At 38.2% G+C, this 12,095-nt stretch overlaps 1 long non-coding RNA gene across 1 annotated transcript; it reads right to left on the reverse strand.

The window, feature by feature from the left end:
• Positions 1-236: 236 nt before the first annotated feature.
• LOC141431390 (uncharacterized) lies at positions 237-4,769 on the reverse strand. The gene is made up of 2 exons (XR_012451716.1): positions 2,300-4,769; positions 237-1,960 (listed from the first exon to the last, which is right to left on the reverse strand). It is a non-coding gene; the product is annotated as an uncharacterized lncRNA (long non-coding RNA).
• Between the last annotated feature and the right edge of the window lie 7,326 nt (positions 4,770-12,095).

The following is a 12,095-nucleotide window of genomic DNA, read 5'->3' on the forward strand; positions in this document are numbered from 1 at the left end:
ATTATTCAAATACCAGCCTAAGGTACAAAATATACCTAAACTTGGAGTATTCCGTACAAAATACGAAATCCTTGGAAAAATATTACTTAATTTTTTCGTAATGGCTACGGAACTCTATTTCGGGCGTGTCCGACACGCTCTTGACCGGTTTTTTATATAATACGAGAGTGAGAGGGACGGTACAGTACGATACGAACTTCGATTTTCGTCGTAGCCCCCCCTGTTCTAGAACTGCATGGTCTTGTTTCAGGCTGCATTCGCCGCTAGCCAGCCTCTCGGCTTCGTAGGCTTGGGAGACTTCGGAGGCTTCGGATCCGGAGGCATGTACACACCTTGAAAAGGTTTTTTTTTGGCCCGCGCGGTTTGCGCATCCGCCACAGACGCTTTAAAAGGATATTACAGTTTTAATTCAGTTTTTTTATGTAGCACGTAATATCATAGTAACAGAGAACAAGTAGGTTCACTACGAACAAAAGTACATCGCGCGGCTTAAATGTGTGCGCGCCGGTTGGCGCCGGTACGCACGCACCCACCGCACACTAGTGATGTAACGAATATTCGCATTCGCATTCGCGAATATTCGCATATTTTTGCATATTCGCATTCGCATTCGCAAAATCTCTGCGAATGTTTTGCGAGTATGAATATACAATTAATTAGATAATAGATAGGTTAATAAAATCAAAATACATTCATTTCTTATATTTTTTCTACAAAAAAATAACTTAATCTCGTAATCACATTATCAGTCTTCAATTAATCATTTGGTATTTTGAACATTTGGTATTATTTATTTATTTACTTAGCAATGCGTTCGTATAAACTGGGTAATTCTCGGAACAAAGTACAAACGGAACGCACTTCGTTCGAACGAGACTGCTATAGACAATTTGGCGCCAAAACGAAAAACTGAATATTCGCATTCGCATTCGCGAATGTCGATAGCAGATATTCGCATTCGCGAATGTTCAAAAAATGACATTCGTTACATCACTACCGCACACACTAATTTAAGGAGGATTAAGTTCAAAGTTTTCTTTAGTTAAGGCTGCGCTGCCGTCGGTGCCGTACGTTTCGTTCGATTTTAGCTCGCACGTCTTGCGCTCGCTTCGCGCGATGATCACCTTTTACGTTCGCTTACTCGTACTTAGGTATTTTTTGTATTAGGTATAGTTGTAAATTAGGAGTATATAAGTGTAGTGTGATAGTTTCGTGCAAGGACACATAAAAAATAATAGATACCTACCTAACTATAAACAATATAGTTATAGTATTGTGTAGGAAACATGAGTAGTGTGTGTATGTACCTATATACATAGTCGCCATCACCAATTCGGCGAATTTATAAATAACTAGCTTATGCCCGCGACTACGTCTGCGCAGATCTAGGTTATCGCGCGGTGGCGCCCTCTACCGGAATAAAAGGTATCCTATGTTGATCCCTTGGGGTTCAAACTATCTATGTACCAAATTTCATCAAAATCGGTTCAGTGGTTTCGACGTGAAAGCGTAACAGACAGACAGACAGTTACTTTCACATTTATAATATTACTAGCTTTTACCCGCGGCTTCGCACGCGTAAACTATTCGGTGTGGTAGCTGCAATTGAAATTTTCGGGATTTTACAAAATTCCCCTGGAAATTTCCAATATTTATATTTTATATCGTGGTCTTCATTGAAGTTGTGTTGTGAATAACTGAACAAAATTCAAGACTTAAATTAAACCCAGTGCTGAAGTTTCAAAATTTTTCCCTATCCAAATTCAAATGCAAAATAATTCAAATCATTTACTCAGTAAATAGGCCGCAATGGGCACTTTTACATGTCATTTTTTTATACTACCAGCGCTTTCGGAAAGACCATCATTGCCAAGAAGAATGCGCCGCAAGAAACTTGGCAGAAAGTCATTTTTTCAAAATAAAATAATTACAAATAAAATACTTAAAAACTACAGTATACCTGAGCACTACCTGTCATCTTGCGTATGAATGTTATAGTTAGCTTATTTATGTGTTGTTATGGTATCTATCTACCTATCTATCTGTTTAGATTTGTTGTGTATGTGTATTGTATGTGTTAGTTTTATGTATTCTTGATACAGCTCTAATCTACTGTAAATTGCACCACCTGCTAAAATATATTCCTTATTTCTGTCCATTGTAAAGGTTGCATGGAAGAGATCGCTCTGAAGCGATAAGGCCGCCTATTGCTTACCTTAGAAAATCTCTATGTATATACTTGTGTTTTCTGTACTGTTTACTGTATTGGTGTGCAATAAAGAGTTATTGTATTGTATACAATTAAAGAAAAAAATACGAAATAATAATAATAATAATACAGGGATGTATGGGGTCCCTTAGTTACAAAACTATACCGTGGGAATATCGGGATAAAAAGTAGCGTACTTATGTGTTATTCCAGACATACGGCTACCTACATCCAAATTTCATGCCTCTAAGCCTAGCGGTTGTTATTTCGACATTTTATTCCTAGGTATCCCGTGGTAATATCGGGTCAAAAAGTCGTCTGTGTTTTTCTAGACATCCAGCTTCCTACATACCAAATTTCATGACTCTAAGCTCAGCGGTTAATATTTCAAGATTTTATCCCTATCCCGTGGGAATATCGGGGTAAAAAATAAATTATGTGTTATTCCAGAGGTCCAGCTACCTACATACCAAATTTCATGGCTCTAAGCCCAGTGGTTGTTATTTCGAGATTTTATCCCTAGGTATCCCGTGAAAATATCGGGTCAAAACTCGCTTATGTGTTATTCCAGACGTCTAGCTACCTACATACTAAATTTCATGACTCTAAGCCCAGCTATTATTTCAAGATTTTATCCCTATCCCGTGGGAATATCGAGGTAAAAAATAGCCTATGTGTTATTTCAGAGGTCCAGCTACCTACATACCAAAATTCATGGCTCTAAACCCAGTGGTTGTTATTTCGAGATTTTATCCCTAGGTATCCCGTGGGAATATCGAGTCAAAAAGTCCCTTACGTGTTATTCCAGACGTCCAGTTACCTACATACTAAATTTCATGACTCTAAGCCCAGCAGTTATTATTTCAAAATTATATCTCTATCCCGGGGAAATATTGGGATAAAAAGTAGCCTATGTGTTATTCCAGAGGTCCAGCTACCTACATACTAAATTTCATGGCTCTAAGCCCTGCGGTTGTTATTTCAAGATTTTATCCCTAGGTATCCCGTGGGAATATCGGGTCAAAAAGTCACCTATCTGTTATTCCAAACGTCCATCTACCTACGTATCAAATTTCATGACTCTAAGCCCAGAGGTTGTTATTTCGAGATTTTATTCCTATCCCGTGGGAATACCGGGATAAAAATATCCTATGTTTTAATCCAGGTTATAAACTAACTTTTCGCCAAATTTCATCCAAATCCGTCCAGCCGTTTCAGCGTGAAAAAGTAACAAACATACTCACTCACTCACTCACATACTCACATACTCACTCACTCACAAACTTTCACATTTATAATATTAGTAGGATTAAGTAGGGATATTTTTAAATTTAGTATACTAATAATAATAGAACGGTAAAGAATCTGGTTTCTCTAGACACAAATATTAGACAATTTTAAGTTAACTTTCATACTAAAATTATTTGCCGGTAGGTAATTAATTAATCTAAAATAGACATCGACAACCCTGAGCGTCCGCGCCGGAGTAGGCAGTTAAGTCTCCTAAAGGGTCGGAGAGTGCATACTTGTTCTATTTTACTATGGTATATGCAGTATATGAGCGCCGTGGGCAGGCGCGGCGCACTCCGCGATATAGGTAAGATTCTGTAAGTATCAAAACACCCCACGCCGGCGTGGGTTAACTCACTAGGGCTATGAGCACCGCCCGGCACGCACGCTCGCAGTCTCTCGCTCGAACTAGTCGCGTCGCGTAACGCTACGTGTAGCTGTGTGATTTTCGTGAAACTGGTTCACGATGAGTGCAAAAAAATATTGCATTCATATTTATTTTATTTTTGTATTCATATTCTGTACATAACATTACACTAACCAACCCAATTCTATTCGAAACCGTATTAAGTGCGAGTGCGACAAAAGAACAGATAGGTAACTCACGATTTTCCAATGCCCACTGCGGGCGTATAAAACCTTTGAGGCAGCCGACGACGTATTCGGTACGCGACCTTGTATAATTATCCATTTTGTGACCGTCGGAGATCGTAGGCGCGTCAATTTAAAAATGCTAGAAAACTAAGTATTTGTCCGAATTTACTCATAAGTTATGTGTGAGTATTATTTTTTTATTGATTTACAACCCTATCCTAAACCAAAACGTTGGTGCTGAATAATAACGACCTTCGCGCGCAGCACTAGAGTTCAATGTTGCTTGATGGTGCGCGGTGATTTTGCTAATAAAAATTACGTAGGCATATAAAATGGCGGCTTTCGTCAACATCAAAAGAGAGAACCTTCTGTACTTGTACTATTACTTATTCTGTGCCGTGGGCCAATTCGACGGCGGCGGCGTGTGCTATAAAGATCCACGGCGGCGTCGCGCCGCGGGCGTGACCTTGGCTCTTCGATTTTTTATGCGAGAACGATTCTTTTGAATAAAAAATTAAGAAAACCACATTGTTCCTTCCAAAGAAAGCTTAATATTTATTTTGTTAAAGCATAGAGGGCATCAACAAACGTTCTCAAATTTTTCATAAGTTTTAACAAAATCAACACATTTTCAAGGAAAAAGTATCAAAGTACAAGTCTCTACATAACAATACTGTCAATATATTTTTTTAGTAAACAAAACATATTAGTAAATAATTAGTATTTGCTACCTTATTGAAACGCGGCTAAGGGCCCCACACACGGTACGATTCGCCTATACGATCCGTCGCTTCAGACCGATCGAAACGACGAATCGATAGCGTAAGTCTATCGAAGACGACGTCGGAGATCGCAACAAAATCCCATGCAATCATGAATATCGTACGTAACGATGAATTGAACAGTGTATGGCTCTATACGATCAATCGTCACAATTTTCATCAGTGCCCTCAGTGTAAGTTTTGGGTACAAAATAGGTCTCGATCGCGTTCGTGTCATAATCTCAATTTGTATGCAAACACGAACAGCACCTCTAGCGGAACGTTTGCGATGTTCGTGTTTCGATACAAATTGAGAGCGCGAACGCGATCAAGACGTATTTTGTAACCGAAAACTTACACCGAGGGTACAGTATCCTGCAGAGCTACTACGAAACTCGAAGTTCGTGTCGTGCGGTCCCTCTGACACTTAAACTATTTAATACGAGAGCGAGAGGGACGGTACGATACGAACTTCGAGATTCGTAGTAGCCCTGCTGAACTACCCGCACGTTTAGCGCGCGTTATGAGGGATTATGTCCCGGGGGTTGTATTAGTTATAAATCGCTTGCGACCTGCAAGTCGGGTGAAATGGCGCGTTTTATGCACTCGGGCACTTTACAGTTGTGGTTGATTTATGCAAAACCTTGTTTTTTCAGAAAATGTCCCCAAAAATCCAATGGAGGGTGGTGACAAAGGTAAGCTATTACGTTTCAAATAATAATAATAATAACAAACAACTTATTTCGGACATAATCCATAGATCCATGAATTGGTCATCATACCAGCCGTGGGAAGTCCACTGCTGGACATAGGCCTTCCCCATAGACCTCCAGTAGCATCGGCAGTAGCAGCAGTCGACTTCTTACTTTGTACGTACATTCCAATAAAATATTTATTTTCATGTACACACAGAGGGGGAATTGAATTAGATAAATTCTTAAGCTGTTCATTTTTGTAGTATTTACTGTTTTTCCTTGCCCACCACGAAAATTGGCATTGGTCACAAATAAACAATGTTTAATTTTATATATTTTTTTCATAAAATAGGCGAATTTTAGACACCTATTTGAAGGATTTTGGTTATAGTTGTGTTTTAATTTTTTTACCCTATTTAGAAGTTACCGGAATTATAGCTAACCATGTTGCCATGGCGTTAAAAACTACGTTTTTCTTTGCTCGTCACAATTATTTAAAAAAACATAGTGTCTTCTGTCACCTGGCAGTGTAAGAATTAGGCGGTTTAGTTATATAACGTTTATTTACGATGATAGTCAAACAAAGGTCCAATCCATTCGTGTCAGCTCTTGTGAATTTTATAAAAGACTTCATGTCGGCTGAGCAGAGGGACCAGGTCCCTCAAGTTTCAACAGCAAGACGATTTCATTTCATTTCATTTCAAGCGCTGCAAACTCATAATCTTACCCTTAATTTGACAGTGCACCACAATGAACACAATTCAAGACTAGGTGCGAGCTAGGTATACCATCAGCCCAATATGTGGTCTACCACCCTAAAATTGATAATCGTTTGCATGGCACAAAACAATAATGCCAATAGACGTGTTTGTCAACTTGAATGTTCTACTTTAATAATAATAACATTTTTTTATTTCAGACATAAGAAGTCCATATACGTGTTAGTAGGCATACAATAAGAACGAATTTCAGTTAGTAAAAAACAAAATTAAACTTAAACTAATACTTATTCTAAATGTCAAACATTATTTAGGCAGCTCATCACTAAACAATTAAACATGCAAGGATGTCCACCGTGCCATCATGGGACCGTCCCAGCGGTTTGCAAACACGTTCATGATGCGGTTGGGACTGGCGCGCAGGCGAGCCTCAAGCGACATATTCCTTTGATAGGAACTTGTTTAAAAAATGTTAGACCACTTATTTGGCTGATGGTACCTTGTTTGTATTATTTTTTTATTGTAGATTTTTTTTAAACTACAAGGTAACAACGAGGTTTGAATCATATACTTTTTTAAATTTTGTCAATTTAAGGATTAATAAGGAGTACTTGCGGCGCTTGAGTTGGACCTGATCAGCCGCAGCTGAAAACCGGTTATAAACATTAATTCGTTTTTAAGGAATATAAAAGTTTATCACGAATAATTATTGGAGTAGACACATTAACTAATATATTAAGCAGTGTTCTATCAGAAAACATTTTTAATTTTCATTCAATTTTTATGGAATAATAGAGAAAAACTAACAAAAATGCAACGTTGCCAGCTCAGCAGGAATAAACGCTCTTAAGTGTGTGGATATATTATAGAATTCAAAATTTTATCATTTTTGTATAACATGGCCAGTTCATCATCCCAGCCTATATACGTCCCACTGCAGGGCACAGGCCTCCCCTCAGAATGAGAGGGCTTGGGCCATAGTTCCCACGCGGGCCCAGTGCGGATTGGGAACTTCACACACACCATTGAATTGCTTCGCAGGTTTATGCAGGTTTCCTCACGATGTGGTAAATTTCAAATGTAACTCCGCACATGAATTTCGAAAAACTCAGAGGTGCGAGCCGGGGTTTGAACCCACGACCCTCTGCTTGAGAGGCGATGGGTCAAACCACTAGGCCACCACGGCTTGGCCAGTTACTGGAGGGTGGACAGTTACTAACGATTTACCCTTCATTTATCTAATATCTATCTATCTAATCTAATACCTTTAAACGAGCAATTCTTGTTTCCGAGAACGGCTTCAACGATTTCGATGAAATTTGGTATGTAGGGGTTTCCAGAGATGAAAAGTCGATCTAGCTTGGTCTTATCTCTGGGAAAATGCTTGTTATCGAGTTTTACCCCGAGCAAAGCTCGTTCGCCCAGGTACTTCTTTATAAATAACGAACACAATTTGTTTCAGGTGCCGGTGGCATCCCATCAGGCTTAGGCGGTAAGTTATTTTAACGTGTATTTACTATGCGTTCCAAAAAAACTAAGGTGGCGGAGGCGGTGAAGCTGGTATGTAGCTTTCCTGACACTATAAAAAACATAAAAAGAAGAGATGTGCCGACTACTCGGCATAAAGCGCCGACAATCCGACTTCTTACTTTGTACGTACATTCCAATAAAATATTTATTTTCATGTACACACAGAGGGGGAATTGAATTAGATAAATTCTTAAGCTGTTCATTTTTGTAGTATTTACTGTTTTTCCTTGCCCACCACGAAAATTGGCATTGGTCACAAATAAACAATGTTTAATTTTATATATTTTTTTCATAAAATAGGCGAATTTTAGACACCTATTTGAAGGATTTTGGTTATAGTTGTGTTTTAATTTTTTTACCCTATTTAGAAGTTACCGGAATTATAGCTAACCATGTTGCCATGGCGTTAAAAACTACGTTTTTCTTTGCTCGTCACAATTATTTAAAAAGACATAGTGTCTTCTGTCACCTGGCAGTGTAAGAATTAGGCGGTTTAGTTATATAAACGTTTATTTACGATGATAGTCAAACAAAGGTCCAATCCATTCGTGTCAGCTCTTGTGAATTTTATAAAAGACTTCATGTCGGCTGAGCAGAGGGACCAGGTCCCTAAAGTTTCAACAGCAAGACGATTTCATTTCATTTCAAGCGCTGCAAACTCATAGTCTTATCCTTAATTTGACAGTGCACCACAATGAACACAATTCAAGACTAGGTACGAGCTAGGTATACCATCAGCCAAATATGTGGTCTACCACCCTAAAATTGATAATCGTTTGCATGGCACAAAACAATAATGCCATTAGACGTGTTTGTCAACTTGAATGTTCTACTTTAATAATAATAATAATAATATTTTTTATTTCAGACATAAGTAGTCCATATACATGTGTTAGTAGGCATACAATAAGAACGAATTTCAGTTAGTAAAAAACAAAATTAAACTTAAAACTAATACTTATTCTAAATGTCAAACATTATTTAGGCAGCTCATCACTAAACAATTAAACATGCAAGGATGTCCACCGTGCCATCATGGGACCGTCCCAGCGGTTTGCAAACACGTTCATGATGCGGTTGGGACTGGCGCGCAGGCGAGCCTCAAGCGACATATTCCTTTGATAGGAACTTGTTTAAAAAATGTTAGACCACTTATTTGGCTGATGGTACCTTGTTTGTATTATTTTTTTATTGTAGATTTTTTTTTAACTACAAGGTAACAACGAGGTTTGAATCATATACTTTTTTAAATTTTGTCAATTTAAGGATTAATAAGGAGTACTTGCGGCGCTTGAGTTGGACCTGATCAGCCGCAGCTGAAAACCAGTTATAAACATTAATTTTTTCTTATTCTTCTAAATATTCGATTTATAGTGTAGTAACACTTTCTAGTTAAAAAATCTTTTAATAGTCTTAAAAAAAACTTTTGTTTCTGATTTTATTTGGGTAGGTAATTTATTATATACTTTTACAGACATGGCGTAAGTACCGTGTGAATGAATTTTGAGATAGGATGGAGGGAATTTTAATTTATTTCTATGGCGGCGTTTAAAGTGGCACTTGCATTGCAGCATATAGGAACAAAAGTACATCGCGCGGCTTAAATGTGTGCGCGTCGGTCGGCGCCGGCACGCACGCACCCGCCGCACGCACACACTGATAATTTAAGGAGGATTAAGTTTTTTTTAGTCAAGGCTGCGCTGCCGTCTGTGTCTGTGCCGCACGTTTCGATTTTAGCTCGCTCGTCTTGCGCTCGCTTCGCGAGATGATCACCTTTTACGTTCGCGTACTCGTACTTACGTATTTTTTGTATTAGGTATAGTTGTAAATTAGTAGTATATAAGTGTAGTGTGATAGTTTCGTGCAAGGACACATAAAAAATAATAGATACCTACCTACCTATAAACAATAATATAGTTATAGTATTATGTGTAGGAAACATGAGTAGTATGTACACAGTCGCCATTACCACTTCGGCGAATTTATAAATAACTAGCTTATGCCCGCGACTACGTCTGCGCAGATCTAGGTTATCGCGCGGTGGCGCCCTCTACCGGAATAAAAGGTATCCTATGTTGATCCTTGGGGTTCAAACTACATATATACCAAATTTCATCAAAATCGGTTCAGTGGTTTCGACGTGAAAGCGTAACAGACAGACAGTTACTTTCGCATTTATAATATTAATTAATAATTAAGTAGGGATATTTTTAAATTCAGTATACTAATAATAATAGAGCGGCAAAGAATCTGGTTTCTCTAGACACAGATATTAGACAATTTTAAGTTAACTTTCATACTAAAATTATTTGCCGGTAGGTAATTAATTAATCTAAAATAGACATCGACAACCCTGAGCGTCCGCGCCGGAGTAGGCAGTTAAGTCTCCTAAAGGGTCGGAGTGTGCATACTTGTTCTATTTTACTATGCTTGGCAGTGTTATGCTTCTCAGGTACGTATGGAACTTCGACTCAATAATAAAGCATTACATCACTAAGATAGTCTATAGTTTTAACTTTTTTTCCAGATTCCACTTCCAACTGAGGAATGATGACTTCATACAATGCAACCTGCAATAGCCCGGTTTCCCGAAATTCCTTAACTACCTACAGAATAAAATATTAACATTTCTTAACTTTTGAAGTTTTATTTCTTAGCTTTTACCCGCGGCTGCGCTTGCCTAATCCATTAGACCTGTAGCTCTAGTGTAAGTATTCATCAAACATTCGATACACACACAATCACCTGAATTAATATCTGCCACAGTGGAGCTTGCTTGCTACTCTCGTGGCACTGCCAATACTAGCATGCTCATTAAGCAAACGCGTTCACACTTGCTTCACAAAACACAGATAGTTCAGAAGTCAATCTCCATACAAGTGCGCTCGAGCAACGCACACATAGACACTGCTCACGGACACGGTATCTCGGGCCGGTTGGGACCAGTGCGAGCGCGAGTGCCATCCGCTTGAGACACGCGTCTGTGAACTTTTTTGTGCAATAATGGAGCAACAAAAAAAAAGTTATTATATCTGTTCAGTGGACGGTTGTTTAAATTAAATAATCGTGAATTTCGCCAATAACGAAATCGTCGCAAGATAATTTCTGTGACAAATTTATAATATAACAATGACATTAAACTTAAAATATTTTAGTTATTAATTTATATTTCCATTCTTCCCGTTTCATCCTCAACAATAAATCAAACAAACTAGATAAGAGTGCCACCACCACGATAGTTTTTTGGTGCATATGCCATAGTTGACAACCTTAGAGCGACCGCTGAGCGTAGGTACGAAAAGTGAAGTACATACAGGAGATTGACTTCTGAACTATCTGTACTTTGTGCTTGCTTATTATTATTACCTTTCCCCCTTCCACCCCCGCATCAACCAGCATAAAAAGCATGCTCGATAGTAGCATGTCCTGTTCACACTAACGAGCATGTATAACAGGGGCCTTAGATTGTCAACATCTAACGCTCAATTTCTCGGGTGCCCCTTGAAACGTCGACAAACTATTTTTCGAATTTCATTTCATAGAATATTCAATCCTAATAGTTTTTCTTGGAGTAATTTCACTTCATCGACTATTCATTAGATATTAAAACAATTATTAGAACAACAGTAAAAGGATAAATTAGCAGCTTTTCATTGTTATGTACATAGATTGTTAACTGTACCTCTTTCTAGGGAAGATTTTGATTTAGAGTTAAATACTATTTATCAGATAGCGTTGTCGAATGGTTATACTAAATCAATGGTCAATAGTTTGGTTCAGAAGAAGCAGGCACGGATAGTGAATAGCATGCTTTACGCCGTGTTACCATCGCAGTCTTCTAACAAATATAGGTGTAGCATTTCATACGTTGGTCGTTTGTCTGATAGAATTTGTGGTATTTTAAAACCAAACAATGTTAAGGTAGCCTTTAAGACTAACAACTCTTTGTACTCTAAACTTTGTAACCACAAAGAGAAGGTAGATAAAGGAACTAGATCGGGTGTATACAAGCTCACTTGTAATGACTGCAGTAAAGTATATGTTGGTCAGACAGGACGCAGTTTTAATGCTAGATTTAAAGAGCATGTTTCGGCATATAGGAATGAGCATCCTGATAAGTCGAATTTTGCCAAACATTTGTTGGAACTAAATCATTCTTTATCGGACTCAGATTCGTATGAAGTGTTACATTATTGTGGCAAAGGGGTTTCGTCTCGATGTTTAGAATGCGGAGATAATTAGATACAACAGTATGGGGTCTATTATAATGAGCAGGTAAATTTAGTTTCATCTCCCT

This window comes from Choristoneura fumiferana, chromosome 9, assembly GCF_025370935.1.
Source record: "Choristoneura fumiferana chromosome 9, NRCan_CFum_1, whole genome shotgun sequence".
NCBI classification, from domain to species: Eukaryota; Metazoa; Arthropoda; class Insecta; order Lepidoptera; family Tortricidae; genus Choristoneura; species Choristoneura fumiferana.